This window comes from Pongo pygmaeus, chromosome 20, assembly GCF_028885625.2.
Source record: "Pongo pygmaeus isolate AG05252 chromosome 20, NHGRI_mPonPyg2-v2.0_pri, whole genome shotgun sequence".
Taxonomy (NCBI): Eukaryota; Metazoa; Chordata; class Mammalia; order Primates; family Hominidae; genus Pongo; species Pongo pygmaeus.
Window position 1 is genome coordinate 53,667,752 of NC_072393.2, and position 23,013 is coordinate 53,690,764.

Genomic DNA, 23,013 nt, shown 5'->3' on the forward strand with positions numbered 1-23,013 from the left:
TGATCCACCCCCTTAGTTCCACTGCCTGGTAGCTAAAACCCAGATGCTGTACCAAGGGATCGTGTAAAGAATTCCATTTGAGAATCATATGCAGGTTATGAGTCCCACATTAAGAACTGAGTTGGTGCCTGTAATCCCACCACTTTGGGAGGCCAAGATGGGGGGATCACTTGAGGCCAAGAGTTCGAGACCAGCCTGGCCAATATGATGAAACTGTGTCTCTACTAAAAATACAAAAACTAGCTGGGCATGGTGGTGGGTGCCTGTAATCCCAGCTACTTGGAATTGCTTCAACCCTTGGAGGTGCGAGTTGCAGTGAGCTGAGATTGCACCACTGCACTCCAGCTTGTGTGACTGTCAAGAAAGAAAGAAAGAGAAGAAAGAAGGAGAGAGAGAGAAAAAGAAAGAAAGGAAGGAAGGAAGGGCGCGGTGGCTCATGCCTGTAATCCCAGAACTTTGGGAGGCCAAGGCGGGCAGATGACAAGGTCAGGAGTTCAACACCAGCCTGACCAATATGGTGAAAACCTGTCTCCACTAAAAATACAAAAAATTAGCTGGGCGTGGTGGTATGCGCGCGTCTGTAGTCCCAGCTGCTTGGGAGGCTGAGGCAGGAGAATTGCTTGAACCTGGGAGATGGAGGTTGCAGTGAGTCAAGATTGAACCACTGCACTCCATCCTGGGCGACAGAGCAAGACTCCATCTAAAAAAAAGAAAGAAAGAACGAGAGAGAGAGAGAGAAAGAAAGGGCTGGGCACGGTGGCTCATGCTTGTAATCCCAGGACTTTGGGAGGCCGAAGGCAGGTGGATCACTTTAGGTCAGGAGTTCAAAACCAGCCTGACCAACATGGTGAAACCCTGTCTGTACTGAAAAAAATAAAAATAAAAATTTGCTGGGCATGATGGTGCACACCTATAATCCCAGCTACTTGGGAGGCTGAGGCAGGAGAATTGCTTGAACCTGGGAGGCTGAGGTTGCAGTGAGCTGAGATCGCACCATTGCACTCCAGCCTGGGCAACAAGAGTGAAACTCCATCTCAAAAAAAAAGAAGAGAGGATACAGAGAGAGAGAAGGGAAGGAAGGAAGGAGGAAAGAGAGAAAGAAAAAGAAGGAGAGAAAGAAAGAGAAGAAAAGAAAAGAAAAGCAAGCAATGAAAAGAAAAAAGAAAAAGAAAGAAGTAACTGAGTTGAGCAGTCAGACCCAGACAGGTTCAGCGACTTGTCCCAGGGCCACTCAGGCAGGGTGGGAACTAGCTATCAGCCATGGCTAGGCATGGGGCTGGCCTCTTTTTATCTTTTTTTGAGATGCAGTTTCGCTCTCGTTGCCCAGGCTGGAGTGCAATGGCGCAATCTCGGCTCACTGCAACCTCTGGCTTCCGGATTCAAACAATTCTCTGGCCTCAGCCTCCTGAGTAGCTGGGATTACAGGCATGTGCCACAATGCCCAGCTAATTTTGTATTTTTGGTAGAGATGGGGTTTCTCCATGTTGGTCAGGCTGGTCTCGAACTCCCGACCTCAGGTGGTCCACCTGCCTCAGCGTCCCAAAGTGTTGGGATTACAGGCGTGAGATACCATGCCCGGCCTGAGTTTTTTTGTTTTTTTGAGACGGAATCTCCCTCTGTCACCCAGGCTAGAGTGCAGTGGCACGATCTCAGCTCACTGCAACCTCCCTCTTTCGGGTTCAAGCGATTCTCCTCCCTCAGCCTTCCAAGTAGCTGGTACTACAGGTGCACACCACCACGCCCGGCTAATTTTTTCCATTTTCGTAGAGATGGGGTTTCACCGTGTTGCCCAGGCTGGTCTCGAACTCCTGAGCTCTGGCAATCCGCCCACCTCAGCCTCCCAAAGTGCTAGGGTTACAGGCATGAGCCACTGCACGGGGCCAGGGCTGGCTTCTTGTTGGTGTCCTCTGCACCCTACCAGAGCCATTCCAAATGGCATGGCCCCAAGACTATCTCCCTAAGAGGTCAGGTGTGTGTATGAGGTGGGTGGATGTTGTTATATCTATTCAGCAAACTTTTTTTGAGCATTTACTAAGCGCCAAGCAATGTTTTAGGGGCAGTGGATATTCTACAATGTACCAAAGGAACCTGGGAACTGCCAAAAAGGGCATGACCAAGGGAGGTAAACTGAGGCTCGCAAACCGAGGCTAACTAAGCGACTTATTTGCTTACTTGCTTGTTGGCTGTGTTGCCTAATAGATTGTGAGTTGTGTGGGAGGCAAATAGATTGTGAGTTGTGTGGGAGGCAGGAACCCGGGTGCTGTTGGTCATCACAGGATCCTTGACACACTAGATACTAAAAAAATATGAATGAATAAACTCTGATGAAGTCTCCAGTGAGTCCCCTAGTTCTGAGTCCCCCGGGGCTGGCAGCTATGACAGATAGGTCCCATTGTACAGTGAAGGCTTCAGATGAGGGCTGCGTCTCACTTCCTGGGTGCGTGACTGGGCAAAACACTTCCCTTCTCGGAGCCAATTGAGTTTTCTACGCTGTATGATGGGGGTAACTAAAGGTCTCTCCCCTGTGGGCAGTTCTCATCAGAAACTGTGTTCACCACCCAGTTAACACTCTAAAAGTGTAGCTCCATCAGTGGCTGTGGAAGTACAGAGTTAGGAAGACGCAGATTACGCAAACATAAAGTAAAAAAAGTGTATACTGCTGATTCTCGGAGAGTCCACGCACCTCCAGTGGGTGGTGGATGATCACTGCTTGTTTTCGTTTTTTTTGTTTGTTTGTTTTTGAGATGGAGTCTCACTCTTATCGCCCAGGCTGGAGTGCAATGGCGTGATCTCAGCTCACTGCAACCTCCACCTCCCAGGTTCAAGCGATTCTCCTGCCTCAGCCTCCCAAGTAGCTGGGATTCCAGGCGTCTGCCACCACCCCTGGCTACTTTTTGTATTTTTGTAGAGACGGTGTTTCACCATGTTGGCCAGGCTGGTCTCGAACTCCTGACCTCAGGTGATCCACCCGCCTTGGCCTCCCAAAGTGCTGGGATTACAGGCGTGAGCCACTGCGCCCGGCCTTGTTTTTGTTTTTGTTTTTGTTTGAGACGGAGTCTCACTCTGTCGCCCAGGCTGGAGTGCAGTGGCGTGATCTTGGCTCACTGAAAACTCTGCCTGCCGGGTTCAAGCAATTCTCCTGCCTCAGCCTCCAGAGTAGCTGGGATTATAGGTGTGCGCCACCATGCCTGGCTAATTTCTTTTGTATTATTATTATTATTTTTTTGAGACGGAGTCTCGCGTTGTTGCCAGGCGGGAGTGCAGTGGCGCAATCTGAGCTCACTGCAACCACCACCTCCCAGGTTCAAGTGATTCTCCTGCCTCAGCCTCCTGAGTAGCTGGGAATACAGGCACGTGCCACCACGCCTGGCTAATTTTTGTATTTTTAGTAGAGACGGGGTTTCACCATGTTGGCCAGGCTGGTCTCGAACTCCTGACTTCAGGTGATCCACCTGCCTCGGCCTCCCAAAATGCTGGGATTTCAGGCATGAGCCACCGTGCCCGGCCTGTTTGTTTGTTTGTTTTTTTGAGACAGACTCTTGCTCTGTTGCCCAGGCTGGAGTGCAGTGGCGCAATCTTGGCTCACTGCAGCTCGACCTCTGGTGTTCAAGCAATTCTCGTGCCTCAGCATATGCCACCATGCCGGGCTAATTTTTGTATTTTTAATACATTAGATTTTGTAATTTTTGTATTTTCGCTGCATTGAACAAGCTGCTCTGGAACCCCTCACCTCGTGATCTGCCTGCCTTGGCCTCCCAAAGTGCTGGCATTATGGGTATGAGCCCCTACACACCCGGGCCATGGAGGCTTTTTTTTTTCTTTTATTGCATGATGCCTAGGTTTGGGGTACGAATGAGCCCGTCACCCAGGTACTGAGCATAGTACCTGAAAATTAGTTTCTTTTTTGTTTTTTTTTTTTTGAGACAGAGTCTCACTCTGTTGTCCAGGCTGGAGTGCAATGGCGTGGTCTCAGCTTACTGCAACCTCTGTGTCCCGGGTTCAAGCGATTCTCCCACTTCAGCCTCCCGAGTAACTGGGACTACAGACACATGCCACCATGCCTGGCTAAGTTTTGTATTTTCAGTAGAGACAGGGTTTCACTATGTTGGCCAGGCTGGTCTTGAACTCCTGATCTCGTGTTCCACCTGCCTCGGCCTCCCAAAAGGCTGGGATTACAGGCATGAGCCACCGCGCCCACCCCCGAAAGTTAGTTTTTCAACATTTGTCTCCTATCCCTACCTCCCCGCTCTGGTAGTCCCAGTGTTTATCCGTCCCATCTTCATATCCATGCATACCCAATGTTTAGCTCCCACTTATAAGTGAGAAGAGGAGGTATTTGGTTATCTGTTCCTGTGTTAATTCGCTTAGGATAATGACCTCCAGCTGCATCTGTGTTGCTGCAAAGGACATTATTTCATTATTTATTTATTTATTTTTGAGACAGAGTCTTGCTCTGTTGCCCAGCCTGGAGTGCAATGGTGCTATCTCGGCTCACTGCAACCTCTGCCTCCCAGGCTCAAGTAATTCTCCTGCCTCAGCCTCCCGAGTAGCTGGGACTACAGGTGCCTGCCACCACACCCAGATAATTTTTCTATTTTCGGTAGAGATGGGTTTTCCCTTTGTTGGCCAGGCTGGTCTCGAACTCCTGACCTCAAGTGATCCACCTGCCTCGGCCTCCCAAAGTGCTGGAATTACAGGTGTGAGCCACCGTGCCTGGCTTCATTCTTTTTAATGACTGCATAGTATTCCACGTGTACATTTATCACATTTTCTTTATCCAATCCACTGTTGATGGGCACCTGAGTTGATTCCATGTCTTTGCTATTGTAAATAGTGTTGGGTGAACACCACTGTATTAAGTTATAGATCTATCACGCTTTTATGTTTGGGACATTGCATAAGGTATTCACTTGTGGAACTGATAACTTCCTTTTTACTTACTAATCATCAATAATGATAACAGCCAGCATTTAGATGGCACTTCCTCTCAGGTGCAGCTCTCCCTAGCTCATTCCTCCTCATGACCCTATGAAATGAGGCCTATTATTATCAGCATGTTAAAGATGAGGACACACAGAGATGAGGTAATTTGTCCACTGTCACACAGCAAGAAAGTGGCAAAGGCAGGATGTGAACCGGGGCTGACTGGTTTGAGTCAGGGCCCTTACCCTCTGTGGTCTCTCACAATTAATTTCTTCTTCTTCTTTTTTTTTTTTTTTTTTTTTTTTGAGACAGGGTCTTGCTGTCTCCCAGGCTGGAGTGCAGTGGCATGACTACAGGGAACTACAACCTCGACTTCCTGGACTCAAGCGATCCTCCTGCCTCAGCCTCCCAAGTAGCTGGGACTACAGGTACACGCCACCATGCTGGGCTAATTTTTGTAATTTTTGTTTGGACAGGGTCTCGCTTTGTTGCCCAGGCTGGATAAATTCTTCTTCTTCTTCTTCTTCTTCTTCTTATTTTTGAGACAGAGTTTCCCTCTTGTTGCGCAGGCTGGAGTGCAATGGTGTGATCTCGGCTCACTGCAACCTCTGCTTTCCGGGTTCAAGCGATTCTCCTGCCTCAGCCTCCCAAGTAGCTGGGATTAGAGGCATGCACCACCACACCCAGCTAAGTTTTGTATTATTAGTAGAGACGGGGTTTCACCATGTTGGCCAGGCTGGTCTCGAACTCCTGACCTCAGGTGATCCTCCTCGGCCTCCCAAAGTGTTGGGATTACAGGTGTGAGCCACCGCGCCTGGCCGATAAAATTATTTAAAAAAAAATACGTTGAAGTAAATATTATAGGTAGTACCGCCAAGATACTAGAACACATGTTAAGGCTTAAAAAAACAGAGGCCGGGCACTTTTTGGGAGGCCGAGGTGGGCAGATCACGAGGTCAACAGATCGAGACCATCCTGGCCGACATGGTGAAACCCGGTCTCTACTAAAAATACAAACATTAGCCGGGCGTGGTGGCATACGCCTGTAATCCCAGCTACTCGGGAGGCTGAGGCAAGAGAATAGCTTGAACGCAGGGGAGGGAGGTTGCGGTGAGCCTAGAACGTGCCGCTGCACTCCAGCCTGGGCGAAAGAGCGAAACTCCGTCTCAAAACAAAACAATATATAACACAACAACAACAAAATTACAATCTGTCTCAATTACTCATTTATTCAACCCGCATTCACCTACTGTGTGCACGAGCTTTTCTAGGGCACTGGGGAGGCAGAAGGGACTAAGATAACAAAGTGTAAGTCTCCCTGCGCGGCAAGCCTCCGGAGGGCAGGTCGGGGGGCTCTGTGTCCCCGCTGGGCCCCCAGCACTGCGCAGCGCACACAGTGGGCGCTCACCAAGCGCTCGCTAAGGGCAACGCGTGAATCCGTGTCCCGCCAGCAGGGCGTTTACGGCCTGGTAGGGCGGAAACGGACCCGACACCACCGCGGCGTCCTGGGGCTTCTGGGAATCCCATCAGCGCGGCCAGAGCTGCCGGGGACAGGCTCCCAGGCAGGCCCGACCCGCCTCCCCGGCGCCGCCGTGGCTCGACGGAGACCAGCTAGGGTGAGTGATCGAGCCACGCCCGGGGTCCCGGCCTGTCACCCCGAAGTGCCCGCCGCCTTCCATCCTGTCAGGCTCCGACTCCAGGCTCCGGCGCGGTCCCACCTCTGGGGGGAACTCCCCTCCATCCCCTCCATTTCCTTCATCCTCGACTCCAGTTATCTTTTCGAACCTGCGGCGCTCCCCCTGGACGCGTCCTCCCGCCGGACGACCGTCCTCCGCCTTGGGGGACGCGCCCAGGACGCACGGCGCCCCCTCCCCAGCCGGACCGGGGGTCTGGGAGCGCGGATCCCTTCAGCTGCCCCGCGCCCCAGCACCCGGATCGCGGCCGGAGGCAGTCGACAAACTACACCCGAGCCCGAGCAGGCGCGCCCCTGAACCCCCGGGACTGGGGCTGGGGGCGGGGGCGGTGCCGGCGCGGAGGGCCCAGTCCCCGGACGTCCGCAGCCTCCCATTGGCTCCGGGGCCCGCCGCTCGGCCTGGCGGGGTCGGGGCTGGTCCGCCCGGACGCGGGGCGGGGATTCCTGAGGCCCCTCCTCCGGCGAGGGCGGAGGGAAGAGGAGGAGGAGGAGGAGGAGGAAGAGGAGGGGGGGCGGAACACAAAACCTGAGAGGTTTTTTTTTTTTTTCCGTTTGCATTTAATTAAAAAAAAAATTTTTTTTTTTTCATACCCGAGGGGCGCTCCCCGGAACGGGCGCGGGCCCGGGGCGCGCGGGCCTGGGCGCGGGGCGGCGGCGGGGGCCCGGCAGCGGCTGCCGAGCGGCCGCCATGCGATCAGGCAGTGCGCTGACCGGCCCGGCCGGCCGGCCCCTTCTGGGTCCTCCCTTTGCAGCCCGTGCGGGGCCGTCTCGGAGACCCCGCGCCGACGGCTGCTCAAACATCAGGGTGAGTTTCTCACAATGTAGCAATTTCTCTTTAAATCTCTTAACTCTCTCTACCTGCGAGTCGGGGCTGTGACAGGGCGCAAAAGCGAGGGGGGAGTGGGGGTTGGCGGCGAGGGTGTGTGTGGGGGGAGCCGGAGCCGGGGCCGAACCCACCCCCGCGACACTCACACACTCAGCCCCCCAGCCGGGGCGCAGCGCCCGCTGCCTCTTTTTTTTTTTTTTTTTTTCTGCTCGGCGCCCACCGCCACCGGCACCCCCCAGCCCCGCGTCTCTTCCACCACCGCCGCCGCCCCGATCCTACGGGGACCCCCCCAACCGGCTTCCCTGCCCAGACCCGGCGCCCGGTGCCTCCCCGGCCCTCCCGCCGGCTGCCGGGGATACAATGGAGCGGCGGAGAGAGGAGACCTAACGTTCCACGGGGGGAGGGGCGCGGAGACCCCCTCCCCTGCCCGGCCCCTTCCCCTCGCCCCGCTCCCCGCCTTTCGGGGAAGGCAAGGGCCACCGGGTAGCGGGCGGTGATCTCCCGGCCGGAGGCGGAGAGCCTGCATCTCCCCGCCTCGCTCGGCCCCTGCGCCCCCTCCCCAAATCCCTCCCTTGGGTGTCGCGGACACTGGGGGCCCCTGGAAAGCTGGGGAGGGATGGATGGGGAAGGAGGCCACCGGGGCTCCCCCTCCGCACCGCCCCTAAACAATGAAAGGAGTTGACTTGACCCCCAGCCCCCGGCAGTGGAGAGAGGTGACCCCCTCCCCCACCCCCAGCTGAGGCTCATCCCGGAGGGGGCCGTTACGGGGGTGGGGGGGTGAGCGCCTCCTGTCACTTCCCGAGGTTCGGGGCGGCCCCCCATCTCCTCCCCCTCGGCCTGGGAACCGGAGGCACCAGGCCCGGCCGGGGCACCGCGCTCGGGTGGTGACCTTTAGACAAAGGCAGCCCTTTCCCCGGGATGAGCCCGGACGAGCTGGGCCCGCGGCCTCCCCGGGCCCCTGCGGAGGGCAGCCAGGCCGCGGGCACCCGGAGGGAGGGATGGAGGAGGAGGGAGGAGGGATGGAGCCATCTGGTTTTCCCATCCCCGACTGCGCCTCGGCTGCTTCCCGACTCCTGTCACGGGCGGCCGCGGGGAGACGAGGGACCAGGGGCTGCTTGGGCCTTGGTGCGCGGCCAGCCGGGAGGACCGGGCAAGGAGCCGCGGGAGGGCTCGGCTCGGGCTCGGGCGCCGGCGGTGATTGGGAGGCACTGCGGCTTCTTCCTCTCCGCGCCCCTTTGTTTTGCTTTGTGGTTCTGAGCAGCTGAACTTCCCGGGAGGTGGGGTCAGAGGCCGCGGTGTCAGCTCTCCCGGGGAGGCCCAGGTGACAGGTCCTAGCTCTCTGGTGTCCCCAGCCTTGTGGGCTGCAGTCTGTGCCCAGGCCCATGTCCTGACCATCGTCCCCTTTTCTCACCCCCCCCCTCCACACACACACCTACCTACCCACTCCGTAGTATAGTACAGATCTAGGGGTGCCTTTTTCTTACACCTCTTTACGGAGGGCACTTGAAAGGGAAACTAGAAACATCCAAGGCATCAAGGTCTGAGATTTATGATAAGCTCTCTGTGCTTTTAACCTCTCGCAGCACCTGGGGTGGGTGTGGGGGGCTTTGTCAACTCTGACCTGCCCTGGGTCATGAGAAAACGGGAGGACAACTCAGGAAGCACCCCCTTCCCATGCACTGGTAGGACTTTTGGGACATGTTGACCTCCCTTGCCTTCCCCCATAGCTCCCCCCTCAAGATGGAAATATTAATAACAATATCTAACTAGGGAGCCTTATTCCGCTGCTGCTAAGTACATTACACACTGGCCAGAGTCCAAGGAGGAAATAGAGAAGGGACAGACATTATTCCCATTTTCCAGACAGGTGGAGGCTCAGAGAGGTTAAGAAGCTTGCCCAGGGTCACACAGCCCTGGGTCACACAGAGCCCCAATTTGTAACCTCCTGGAGTTTTTCCAGCTTAGCTCAAAACTGTTAAGCTCTTCTTCTGTCCCACCCTTTGGCACTTTGTCCCCCTGACTTCAGTGGACCTGGTTCGGAAATGTAGATAATACTTAGAAAAAGCAGCCAGATTTTTTTTTTCCCTGGGAGCTGGTTTTGGGAAGGGGTAAGATGCACCTCGAAGTTGGGCTGAGGGCAGGATCATTTCACTTGTGGCTGGAATGGAGAATTGCCTGCAGGAACTGAGAATTGGAGGTGTGTGAGGAGTCGGGGAGGGGGAGCCCCAGGCCTGGCCAGTGATGGGCTCAGGGTACCTGGGAGCTGGCCCCACTGTCATCTTCTCCCTTCTCTACCTGAGCGGAGGACTTGGCCCCATTTGCTGCTACTCAGCCCTGAAGTAGAGAAGAGAGAAGCTGAACTGTTTGGGACTGTTGATGTCTTGTTCCTATGCCCTGTGACCCGCTGTCGCTTTGCCACACCATGGCCCTTTGATGCAGCTAGCGGAGAACTTTCTTGCCTGTTCTCCTTGGCCTGATCCACTCTGTAACCTTAGGCAGGTCATTTAACTGCTGGTCCTGTTTTCTCATCTGCAAGTGGGGGTAATTATAGTTCCTTTAAGTGACCTGGAGGTGGGTAAAAGTATTATCCAAACATGTCATTTATATTTATCATTCAGCAGGCAGGATACGCAGTGTGGGCACAGGGGAGGAATGTCAACTGGCGGCATTTAATTTTTTTTTTTGAGACAGAGTCTCGCTCTTTTGCCCAGGCTGGAGAGCAATGGCTTGATCTCGGCTCACTGCAACCTCTGCCTCCCGGGTTCAAGCGATTGTCCTGCCTCAGCGTCCGGAGTAGCTGGGATTACAGGCACCTACCACCACACCTGGCTAAATTTTGTATATTTAGTAAAGACGGGATTTCACCATGTTGGCCAGGCTGGTCTTGAGGTCCTGACCTCAGGTAATCTGACTGGCATTTAAATTTAAGGCCGGGTGCCATGGCTCACAGCTGTAACCCCAACACTTGGGGAGACCGAGGCTGGAGGATTGCCTGAGGCCTGGATTTCAAGACCAGCCTAGGCAACACGGTGAGACCCTGCGTCTACAAGAAATGAAAAAATTAGTTGGGCATGGTGGCACTCGCCTGTGGTCCTAGCTACTTGGGGGTGCTGAGGTGGGAGGATTGCTTGCGCCTAGGAGTTTGAAGCTGGGGTGAGCTGTGATTGTGCCACTGCTCTCAAGCCTGGGCAAGAGTGAGACCCTGTCTCAAAAAAAAAATAAATAAATAAATAAAATAAAAAGTGTAAAGGTGAGTAGCAGAAGACCTTTGCCCCAGAAGAATTCCCTGTGGTCTGGGAAGGCCAGCTGCAAACAAACAATTCCCCTTCAGTGACACCCACCCTCTGAGCGCTTTGGGGACTAGGCCCCTACCCCTTCAGCACTTTACCCATGCGGAATACATGCTTAGCTGTAGGGGCTGGGGGGCTGAGGGAGAGGGGCTGAGGGGCTGACAGAGAGGGGCTGGGCCCAGCTCACCCGGTGTAGGAGGTAATACAGGTGATCTTGCCATTTTACAGATGGGGAAACTGAGGCCAGGGGGAAGCATGTTCCACGGCCGAGCTGGGACTCCCAAGCCAGACGGCAGAGACTAGTGGTGGGGATTCCATATTTGTCAACAGAACTGGGGAGATGGTGCTTCATGGTGTCTGATCCCAGGAGCTTTAAGGGACCCCTGATCCCCGCAGCCACTGTCCCCTCCTTTAAGTGCAGTTATTTCCGTTGGTGAGATGACAGGCATAAGTAATAAGAATTCTCGGGGGTGGTGGGCAGGAGGAGAGGGGCTGTGGGGGACACCCAGATTTCTCAAGATTGAGTGCTGGCTGAATGTAGGAACTGATCTTTTTGGGGAGCTGGTGGGAGAAGTCCGAGTGAGGCCCTAGAGGGTCTCCGTGCTGACTTCCTTCCCAGAGGCCTCCGGCCCTTCCCTAACCTTCCTTCAGGAGGTGGGGTGTGCCCCAGGCTGTGGAAGGGCCAGGGGATCAGCACCCAGAGGCCTATGAAGGCAGAGTTCCTGGGGGTGTGTAGGGTTCCCTCAGTTCCCGTGGGCCACCTTGTAGCCCAGGTCTAGCCAGCAGCCCAGTTCCCCCGCCAGCTTTCAACCCCCACCCGCAAGGCTGCCTTGACTCCAGGTCTCAAGAATGCAGAGGGCTGCTGGTAGGGGAAGTTAATTGGAAACAGGAAAACATGGCATTCCTTTCCAGGCCGCCTGGGCTTGGAAGGCAGAGGGGCTGCCATTTCCCCTCTCCCGCCCTGCAGGGGAGAGGGGTGGGGAGTATGGTTATCTTGCCCTGGTCATATTTGAGCTTTCTTCCCCCACCAGGCACCCTCACTTAGTAGAAACAAGAGCAGTCACCCGTGCCGTGTCCAAGATGACAATTGCTGCCCGCTCTCCCAGCAGAATGAATTGCCCCCTCCTTACTCACCCCTTCATATCCCTCTGGTTTTTTGTCCCCTGTCTTGTCTGAGCTAGCTCGCTGGTAGGATGCGCCTTATGCCACACCAGAGACGCATGGGGAGCGTTTGGTTGAGGGGTCCCCAGGGAGTGTCTCCTGGTTCTGTCCCTCGCGTTCTCCTCCGCCTGGAGTACCACCAGTAGAGTTTTGTCCCAGTTGACTGAAGCTTTTGTGTCTCAGTGACATGCAAGTTTCCCCAGTGGAGAGGGAGAGTTTTCTAAGGCATTTCTAGTTTGGTGACAATTAGTTTTGTGTATGAGTGTATGTATTCATTGGGGGGAGGGGGGAAGGAGTGTTGGCAAAAGCAGAGAAGGCCTTTGTTTCTTTAATTGTTCCCAATTAAACTTCCTGAGGGCCTACTGTGTGACAGGGCCCTGGGGATCAGTTAAGACATTGGGACACAGTCCAGGAGGAGGAGAGAGAAGGGTTGGATTAGCCGCTGTGGGGTTTCATTCATTCTGTCTGGGTGGTCTGAGACATCATCTTTTTCTCTCTCTGCCTTTTGTTCTTTTTGTTCTAAGTGATACACACACGGGGCAAATTCAGAACACTAAAGATGATGTCTCTCCCTCTAACCTCCCCAGAATCCCTGGTCCCCTAGCTCTCTTCCCTGGAGACAGCACCTCCATTCTGATGTTCTGTGCATGTACTCTTATATATGGATGTATGTGTTTAAAACTATTCAGGCCGGGCATGGTGGCTCACGCCTGTAATCCCAGCACTTTGGGAGGCTGAAGTGGGCAGATCACCTGAGGTCAGGAGTTCAAGACCAGCCTGGCCAACGTGGTGAAACCCCATCTCTCCTAAAAATACAAAAATTAGCTGGGCATGGTGGTGCACGGCTGTAATCCCAGCTACTCGGGAACCTGAGGCAGGGGAATTGCTTGAACGCAGGAGGCGGAGGTTGCGGTGAGCCGAGATTGCGGCACTGCACTCCACTCCAGCCTGGGCGACACAGGGAGACTCTGTCTAAAACAAACAAACAAACAAAAAACTATTCATCTTACACAGATGGTAGTCTGGTCTATCCATTGCATTTTTTCCCACTTCATCTCCCAGGGAGACCCTACCAATGTAGGTCTTCCTCCATCTTTTTCTTGGCTGTGTGGTATTCCTCTGTGTGGGTGAATCCTTGTTTACTATAATGGACGTGGAGGTGTTTCCAGACGTTTCTGTGTGAAGCATGGGAAGGCACATGTCCACACATGTTACAGGGAAATGAGTATGCCTGTGGGATGGACTCCTGGAAGTGGGATTGCTAGATCAAGGGCCAGTGATTTGTCTTTCGGTAGCTCTTAGGGAGCACCTTTGATGTCGCATCTTTTTTATTTTTTTGAGACAGAATCTTGCTGTGTCACCCAGGCTGGAGTGCAGTGGTGCCATCACTTTTCACTGCAGCATTATCCTTCCTGGGCTCAAGTGAGCCTCGCATCTCAGCCTCCCCAGTAGCTGGGACTACAGGTGCACGCCACCGCGCCCAGGGAGTTTTAATATTTTTTGTAAAGATGAGGTCTCACTGTGTTGCCCAGGCTGGTCTCGAACTCCTGTTCAAGCACTCCTCCCGCCTTGGCCTCCCAATGTGCTGGGATTACAGGCATGAGCCACCGTGCCCGGCCCCTCATGCTGCCCCTTGAAGAAAGTTGTTCTCTTTCTCTCTTGTTCAATGTGATCCCACCTGTCGCCCAGGCAGCGTCTCCAGGCTGCAGGTTTCTTTGCCTCGGGTGACCTCCTTGCATCTGATGACCTCCTTGCCTCTTCCTCCTGCTTATGGCCTGTGTCACATGCTTGCCACCTGGTGTGGAGGTTAGGAGCGTGGGCTCTGGGCCCTGCCTGTTGGTTCTAATCCCAGTTCTGCTACTTGCTGGCTGAATGGCTGTGGACAGGGGGCTTGCTTGGGGCCTTGGTTTTCCCCTCTATTAAGTGGTTTCATATCAGTACCTACTTGGTAAGGCTCTTGTGAGGGTCCCCAAACACCCATAAAGTGCCAAGGTAGCCTTGTCAGTCAGTGTCTGTGTCACCTGTCATTCTTAGGCAGTTTATTTCTCCTGGGGACTGTGACCCCCTTAATTGGCAGGCGTCGGATGGAATGCTGGCTTCTCTGCTTAATTGCAGTGTGACCCTGGGCAAGCAATTCCTTTGCATGGTCTCAGTTTCCTTGTCTATAAAATGGGCCCATGATGCCTCCCTTGTAGGGTCTGCTGTGAGGCTGAACGAAGCAATGTTCTGCCAAGCTGGGCAGGCAGTCGCTTTCAGGAACTAGCAAATGATGCTGCTGTTGTTTTCACTATGATTGCTGTTCTCCCACGGGACTCATGCTGACTCCTCCGCTCTGAAAGGTCCCCATTGTCTTCCTGAAAGGCACACGAGGAACAATGTTGGCATTCTAAACTGCATGGCAGCAGAGGGCACGCAGGCTGCTCCGGCATGAGGCACACAGGGCTTCCCTGTACTGTGCCTCAGTTTCCCCAACTGGAAGAGTGGTCATGAGAGGAAAGCCACCTCGGGCATGCTTAGTGTTCAGCACAGTGCCTGGGGTATAGCAAGCACCCAAAAAATGTGAGTGGCTGTGATTGGAATAATTATTATTAAGTAGCAGAGTCTCCCACAGGATTAGATACCCAAGTCGCTATGGCCTTTCCCCCAAACCCTAGGCAATCAATGTTGGCATTTTAAATGGGAGGCACAGGGCTGGCATTGGTGGCTCATGCCTGTAATCCCAGCACTTTGGGAGGCCAAGGCACGCGGATCACCTGAGGTCAGGAGTTCGAGACCAGCCTGGCCAACATGGTGAAGCCCTGTCTCTACTAAAAATACAAAAAAATTAGCCAGGCGTGGTGGCACATGCTTGTAATCCCAGCTCCTCAGGAGGCTGAGGCATGAGAATCGCTTGAAACTGGGAGGCGGAGGTTGCGGTGAGCTGAGATCGCACCATTGCACTCCAGCCAGGGCGACAGAGCAAGACTCCGTCTCAAAAAATAAAAAAAAGGAAGACAATGCCCAAGTACCCACTGGGCCACAATTTCCTCTTCTGTGACAGAGCTTCCCCCACTTTGGGTATTGTGAAGCTTCAATGAGTGAAGACTTGGGAAGCTTTTTAGGATAGGACCTGGCTCTCGGGAATGCTCAGTGAAGCTTCACTTTGATTCTTATTATTTTTTATTTTTATTAATTTTTTTTTTTTTTTTTTTTGAGACAAGAGTCTCTCTCTGTGCCCAGGCTGGAGTGCAGTGGTGTGATCTCGGCTCACTGCAACCTCCGCCTCCCGGGTTCAAGTGATTCTTATGTCTCAGCCTCCCGAGTAGCTATGGCTACAGATGTGGGCCACGACACCCAGCTGATTTTGTATTTTTTGTAGAGCTGGTGTTTGGCCATGTTGGCCAGGCTAGTCTCGAACTCCTGGACTCAAGCAATCCACCCACCTCAGCTTCCCAAAGTGCTGGGATTACAAACATGAGCCACCATACCTGGCCTATTATTTTTAAATATTTTATTTTATTTTATAGAGACAAGGTCTTGCTATATTGCCCAGGCTGGTCTCCAGCTTCTGGGCTCAACAGTCCTCCGACTTTGGCCTCCCATAGTCCTGGGATTATAGGCATGAGCAACTGCACCTGGCCGTCTTTGCTTATTATTATTTTGTTTTCTTTTTTCTTTTTTTTGCCATCTAGACTCGGCTTGGCAGATTTATTTATTGTTATTTTAACTTACATTTTTTATTTTTTTGAGACAGGCTCTCACTGTGTCACCCAGACTGGAGTGTAGTGGCGCCATATCGGCTCACTGCAACCTCCGCCTCCCAGGCTCCAGCGATTCTCGTGCCTCAGTCTCCCAAGGAGCTGGAATTACAGGCGCTTGCCACCACACACGGCTAATTGTTGTATTTTTAGTAGAGAAGGGGTTTCACCATGTTGGCCGGGCTGGTCTCGAACTCCTGAACTCAGGTGATCTGCCCACCTAGGCCCCCCAAAGTGCTGGGATTACAAGCATGAGCCATGCACCCGGCCTTTTTAACTTTTTGTTAAGGAAATTTTAAAGCACTCACCGAGAGTTGAGAAAATAGCACAACCACCCCTGTGTAACCATCACCAGCTTCTGCAAGAATTTTCTGCTGATCTGATCTTTTTTTTGGCCATTACCTACCGTGCACATATATTTTTTTCTTTTTTGCCAAGGTATTTTAAAGCAAATTCCAGATATCATATCATTTCCGTTGTATTATTATTGTTGTTAATGGTGTTGTTATTTCTGGGATCCAGAATTTGTTTCAGCACCTCCAGAGTCTGTCCTGTTCTGTGAAGAAAGTGGCATTAGGCCCATTTCATAGGTTGGGAAACTGAGGCAGCAGGGAGTGGGCTTTGATCAGGTTGTCCTTTTTCTGTGATCCCCTCTTTGGGACTGTGATGAATTCCCTGTCTTGGCCACACCAAGCCTCAAACCCTGTGGGTTGTTTCTGATTACACAGGTTTGGGGGTCACACCTGGGTGCATGCAGTGTGGGGTACAGGTTCTGTTACTCTGTGCAGAAATCATCCTCATAAAGGAAGAGTAGAAGTGGGGCTGGCAGCAGGGGATGGACCCCTAGGATGACCCTGGAGGTGATGGGCAGCTGGGTCAGCTGTGTGGGTTAAAGTCCTGTTTCTGCTCCTTCTAAGCCTGTGACTTGGTGGCAAGCTATTTCCCTCCTGTAGTCCAGTTTAGAGAACCGGAAGTACAGGAGAAATAATAAATACTTATTTGGATGACCTTATTGTTAAATAAGGTCTAGCGTGGAAAAGATGTTTTGCAAGTGCCTGGCTCAGAGTAAACGGTCACTATTGTTAGTGTTGTTATTGCTTCTGTGTATACTCTTGAGGTTGGGGACAAAAATGCTCTTTCTAGGATTGCAGAGGAAGGGTTGATGCCCCTGGACCCCCCAGCCCGGCCCCACTACCTTCATTCCCTCGCCATGCCCACCCTGTCCCTCTGCACTCTCCCTTTGAAGTGCTTGCCTGTTTAGGGGGCTGCCAACTTCAGCGTGGCCCCTCTCAGCCTCTTATGTCCTCTGTGTCCCAGCCTGGTAACCTTGGGAACGGAGTGAGCGGGAATATCTGTCTGAGGCTGTGAGACCCTTGCTAAAGACCCTTGGGGTCCTTGAGGGAGCACCTGGTGGCCTCTGCTGCCTGGAGGCAGAGGATGGCCCAGTGTCCAGGGACGCCTGCAGGTGAAGCTCCCCGGAGCCACCTTTCCAGAGGCTGGATGCCAACTCTTGTCCACTGTGTGAGGCTGGGCGGGCAGATGTCCACAGCGCCTGCCTCACTGGGTGGCTGTGACAGTTCTCTGGACTGTAACCTCCATCACCTGGCATGCATAGTGTCTCATTGACCTCAGACACTTGGCACCCAGCCTGGGTGCGGGAGGTCTCCCTGGGAGAGGTCTGAGCTCACAGCTTAGCAAGCCCTTGCTATACTGGTGGAATTTCTCTCCCTAGAATGTGCGCGGTGATCTCCTACTTTTGTGAGTATACTTACCCTTTCATGCACAGTGTATATATATTTATTTATTTTTTTTTCCCAACCCCTTTTTTTTTTCTTTTTTTTTTTTTGTGTTTGAGATGGGTTCTCGCTGTCTCGCTCTGTTGCCCAGGCTGGAGTGCAGTGGCAGTATCTCGGCTCATTGCAACCTCTGCCTCCCAGGTTCAAGACATTCTCCCTGCCTCAGCCTTCTGAGTAGCGGGGATTATAGGCGCCCGCCATCCCGCCCAGTTAGTTTTTGTATTTTTAGTAGAGACGAGGTTTTGCCGTGTTGGCCAGGCTGGTCTCGAACTCCTGACCTCAGGTGATCTGCCTGCTTCAGCCTCCCGAAGTGCTGGGATTACAGGTATGAGCCACTGCTCCCAGCCTCTCCCAGTCCTTTTTCATTGAAGTTTACAGTAAAATCCGCAGAGGGACCAGGCACGGTGGCTCACACCTGTAATCCCAGTACTTTTTGGGAGGGTGAGGTGGGAGGATCACTTGAGGCCAGGAGTCCGAGACCAGCCTTGGCAACACAATAAGACCCTATCTCTCCAAAACACAAATAAAGACCTTAGCCAGTTGTGGTGGCCCCTGCCTGGAGCTAATCTGGAGGCTGAGATGGGAGAATTGCTTGAGTCCAGGAGGCTGAGGCTGCAGAGAGCCATTCATTAAAATGCACATAGCTTAAGCATGCCTTTCCATGAGTCCTAACCCCTATCAAGATACAGCACATTCTCGTCACTGCCAGAAAGTTGCCCTTTGCCCCTTCCTGGTCAGTACTTGCTCCCAGAAGCAGTCACTGGCCTGCCTTGTCATTGTGGGTCAGGCTTGCCTCTTCTAGAATTTCACAGAGGGGGAGACCTGCCCTGTGGAGTCCGTTGGGTTGAGCATCTTCGGCTCAGCATGATCCTTTTGAGATGCAGGCATGTTGGTGTCTGTGTAGCGGGAGTGCCTTCCTTTAAGAAATTCTTTCCCGTGAGTATTTCTTCAAGCCTGGCTTTCTCATGAGGCTCCAAACTGCAGAAGATGAGAAGGGAGGGCTGTGTTTCCTGTGTTCTCAGCTCCTGGTGTGCAGTAGGTGCTCTGTAGATGCTTGTTGAATGAATGGATGGGTGGATGACAGGCATGTCCCAGGGATGGAGACAGGGGAGCAGAGACCCTGTCTTTGGAGTTCCTGTGTGTTTCTCAAAAAGTGTCCCACTGGCCAGGGCGCAGTGGCTTACACCTCTAATCCCAGCACTTTGGGAGGTCACCTGAGGTCAGGAGTTTGAGACCAGCTTGGGCAACATGGTGAAACCCCGTCTCTACAAAAAAATACAAAAAGTAGCCGGGCATGGTGGTGCATGCCTGTAGTCCCAGGAACTTGGGAGGCTGAGAGGTGGGAGGATCACTTGAGCCCACAAGGTCGAGTCTCCAGTTAGCTGTGATCATACCACTGCACTTTAGCTTGGGCGACAGAGCGAGACTGTCTCAAAAAAACAAAACAAAACAAAAAAACCCACCTGCTTCCAAATGACCAGGGATGCTTGTGAAAAATGACCATCCCTGGGCTCCACGCAGACCAAACTCCTGGGAATCCCGAAGGGTGGAGTCCAGGAAACAGCATTTTCATCAAGCCCCGTCTCTGAGCAGTTCTTTTGCACAGGTAGCCCAGCCCTAAATCCTAGGCCTCTTCCGGCAGCAGCAGAGCTCCCCAGCAGTCCTGTCACCCTGTCAAGGCAGCCATGGGTCTTGGAGCCCCACTCGACCTCTGTCTACGGTCATTGCTTGTCCTGACCCTGGCTACCTCCCTGGTGCCTCCGTGTGAGCCTGGAGTCCTGTACTCACTCCCTAAGTGCTGTTCAAAGAGGGAGTGAATGGGAACCTGGGAGGTAGGTCAGGATTGTCGACCTCCCCACTGCTCAGCGGGGAAACCGAGGCTCCCTGAGTTCTGGTGTTTCTCCTGCAGTTCACCTGGGAGTGAAAGCCAGACAGGGTATTTCCTGGGCTAAGCAGCCATCAGTTGTAAGATGCGGCTTCCTTTTCAGAGACAAAAGTGTGAAAAATGCGCATCTTGGAGTTGATAAAACTCAGGAAAAGTCCTGTCCCACCCTGCAGTTTGCCCGCTGTCTCAAGGCTGTTTTGTGCAGGGTTGCCTTTTTCTGTTAAATTTCTGTCTCTTTAGCCAAAAGAACAAAATCCCCTGATGTCTGCCCAGTGCTTTGTACCTTCTCAAGCATGTCCCCTTCCATGGTCCTGCTTTTGTATTTAAAATTTTTTAGCCTTTTTTTTTTTTTTTTTTTTATTAATTTGAGATGGAATTTTGCTCTTGTTGCCCAGGCTGGAGTGCAATGGTGCTATCTTGGCTCACTGCAACCTCCGCCTCCCGGGTTCAAGCAATTCTCCTGCCTCAGCCGCCTGAGTAGCTGGGATTACAGGCACGTGCCACCACACCTGGCTGATTTTTGTATTTTTAGTAGAGATGGGGTTTCATCATGTCAGGCTGGTCTTGAACTCCTGACCTCAGGTGATCACTGGTGTCCGCCTCCCAAAGTGCTGGGATTACAGGAGTGAGCCACTGCATCCGGCCTGAATTGAGAGACTTATTTAACTCAGTTTCTTTTTATTTTCAAGATAGAGCCTTGCTCTGTCGCCCAGGCTGGAGTGCAGTAGTGCGATCTTGGCTGACTGCAACCTCCATCTCCCAGGTTCAAGCAATTCTCCTGCCTTGGCCTCTCAAGTAGCTGATGTTACAGGTGTGCACCACCACGCCCAGCTAATTTTTGTATTTTTAGTAGAGACGGGGTTTCACTATGTGGCCAGGCTGGTCTCGAACTCCTGACCTCGTGATCTGCCCTCCATGGCCTCCCAAAGTGCTGGAATTACAGGTGTGAGCCACCACTCCCAGCCATACTTTTTTAGTAGAGATGGGGTTTCGCTGCCATGTTGGCCAGGCTAGTCTCGAACTCCTGACCTCAGGTGATCCTCCCGCCTTGGCTTCCCAAAGTGCTGGGATTACAGGCATGAGCCACCACGCCTGACTGTAACTTGGTTTCTAACAAAAGTCTGCTTAAAAATATGTAGGAGTGGGCCGGGCACGGTGGCTCACGCCTGTAATGCCAGCATTTTGGGAGGCCGAGGCAGGCGGATCACGAGGTCAGGAGATCGAGACGATCCTGGCTAACACGGTGAAACCCCGTCTCTATTAAAAATACAAAAAATTAGCCAGCCCTGGTGGCGGGCGCCTGTAGTCCCAGCTACTCCGGAGGCTGAGGCAGGAGAATGGCGTGAACCTGGGAGGCGGAGCTTGCAGTGAGCCGAGATTGTGCCACTGCACTCCAGCCTGGGTGACAGAGTGAGACTCCGTGTCAAAAAAGAAAAAAAAAAAAATTTAGGAGTGAGCTGGGTGCGGTGGCTCACACCTGTAATCCTAGCACTTTGGGAGGCCAAGGTGGGTGGATCACGAGATCAGGAGTTCAAGACCAGCCTGGCCAACATGGTGAAACCCCATCTCTACTAAAAATACAAAAATTAACTGGGCATGGTGGCAGGCACCTATAATCCTAGCTACTCAGGAGGCTGAGGCAGAGAATTGTTTGAGCCCAGGAGGCAGAGGTTGCAATGAGCCCAGATAGTGCCACTGCACTCCAGCCTGAGTGACAGAACGAGAGGCCATCTCAAAAAAAAGTGTGTGTGTGTGTGTGTGTGTGTGTGTACTCTCATGTATTAGACATTACATAATACATAATAGAAATATAAAACTATACATTATAATATATAAAAATATATACTCCTATTTATAAAATTCCCTTTTATTTTCATTCCCCTCCCCGTCAGTGACCTCCTGCGCTGGAGTGAATTGCTTGCTTTGTGCGATGGATTTTTGCTTTACAGAAAGGATACTGCTTCTGTTTCTCCTCCTGCTGCTTTTCCTCCCAGTGCTGTGTTTAGAGGGTCGCCTTGTTGGTTACCTGTCCCTCCCTGCTGCTTCTCCCTGCTGTGCGCTCCATGGGCTGCAGGTAGCACAGTTCACTTCAAATCCTCCCAAGGGTCAGACCGCCAGGTGTTCACCATCTCCCTGTCACAGAGGCAGAGAGGTAAAATGACTTCCCAAGGTCACACAGGGAGCTGCTGCCTGAGCTGGGATTTTCGTCCTCCTGGTTAATTCAGACTCACACTCAGGCTTCCTACTGCTTGGACTGTGGCCCATGTTCTCGCCTCCAGCACAAATAGCCAGTGCTGTGCCTTCAGGGACTGGGGAGGGCGATGAGGCAGGAACACACCCATTCCTCTGCAAAGCCAGATCAGTGTCTGAGGATTGCCAGCTGAGCCTGGGGAGGTCAGGCGGGGAGGCATCAGGGTAGGCTTCCTGGAGGAGGGAACTTCTGGGGCAGGCTTTGGGGCTTGGGGGTGGGGTAAGAAAAACAGGGAATCTAGCATGATCCAAGGTCATTACCCTGAGCAGCTGGGTGGAAGGAAGTGTTCTTTCTCTCTCTCTTTTTTTTTTTTTTTTTTTTTTGAGACCGAGTTTAGCTCTTATTGCCCAGGCTGGAGTGCAGTGGTGCGATCTCGGCTCACCGCAACCTCCGTCTCTGGCGTTCAAGCGATTCTCCTGCCTCAGCTCCCCGAATAGCTGGGATTACAGGCATGTACCACCGTGCCCGGCTAATTTTGTATTTTTAGTAGAGTCGGGGTTTCTCCATGTTGGCCAGGCTGGTCTTGAACTCCCGACCTCAGATGATCCGCCCACCTCTGCCTCCCAAAGTGCTGGGATTACAGGCGTGAGCCAACATGCCGGACCGATTGTGACTCCCTAGTGCCCTCAGGTAAAACCCCTTCAGCTCTGTACAAAGTCTGCCTGATCGGGCCTGGCTTATCTCCTACCCTTTTCATGTTGCCTTTCACTCACCAAGCTTGTTCCCGCCTCCCCACCTCGGCCTGCACTGTATTTTGCCCAGTCATCTTCCCCTGCTACAAGCATGCCCCAGAGACAGGAGGCAACTTAGGTTCTAGACATTGCAGTAAAGTGAGTATCACAATAGAGCGAGCCACACAAGTTTTTTGATTCCCCAGTGGATACAAAAGTTATGTTTATACGATACTGCAATCTGTTAAGTGTGCAATAATATTATGTCTAAAAAAACCAGTGTACATACCCTAATTAAAAATTGCTTTATTGCTAAAATATGCTGATACTGACATGAAGTGAGCACGTGACTGGGAAAATGATGCAGATAGACTCACTGGACAAAGGGTTGCCAGAAACCTTCAGTTTGTAAAAAAATACAGTGTCTTTGAAGTGGAGTAAAGCAAAGCACAATCCAACAAGTTATGCCTGTACCTCCCACCGCCACGCCCTGACTTTTTTTTGTTTTTCTTTGGGAGATAGGGTCTCATTCTGTCGTCCAGGCTGGAATGCAGTGGTGTGACCATACTCACTCCTGTCTTGACCTCCCAGGCTCAAGCGATCCTCCAATCTCAGCTACCCGAGTAGTTGGGACTGCAGGCATGTGCCACCACACCTGGCTGATTTTGTAAGTTTTTGCAGAGATGAGGTCTCACTATGTTGCCCAGGCTGGCCTTGAACTCCCAGGCTCAAGTGATCCTCCTGACCCGGCCTCCCATGGTGCTGGGATTACAGACATGA

At 52.7% G+C, this 23,013-nt stretch overlaps 1 protein-coding gene across 6 annotated transcripts in view; it reads left to right on the plus strand.

Moving 5' to 3' along the window:
• The first annotated feature begins 6,365 nt into the window (after positions 1–6,365).
• BICRA (BRD4 interacting chromatin remodeling complex associated protein) overlaps positions 6,366–23,013 on the plus strand; it is a 95,917-nt gene continuing 79,269 nt past the window's right edge. For 3 of the 6 annotated variants that reach the window (XM_054464254.2, XM_054464252.2, XM_054464258.2), the window contains exon 1: positions 7,210–7,421. The gene's annotated coding sequence lies outside the window, so the exon portion shown is untranslated. Of the gene's footprint in view, positions 6,540–7,209; positions 7,422–23,013 lie in introns of those variants that run through there. The other 3 variants (XM_054464259.2, XM_054464260.2, XM_054464253.2) reach the window with 2 other exon arrangements.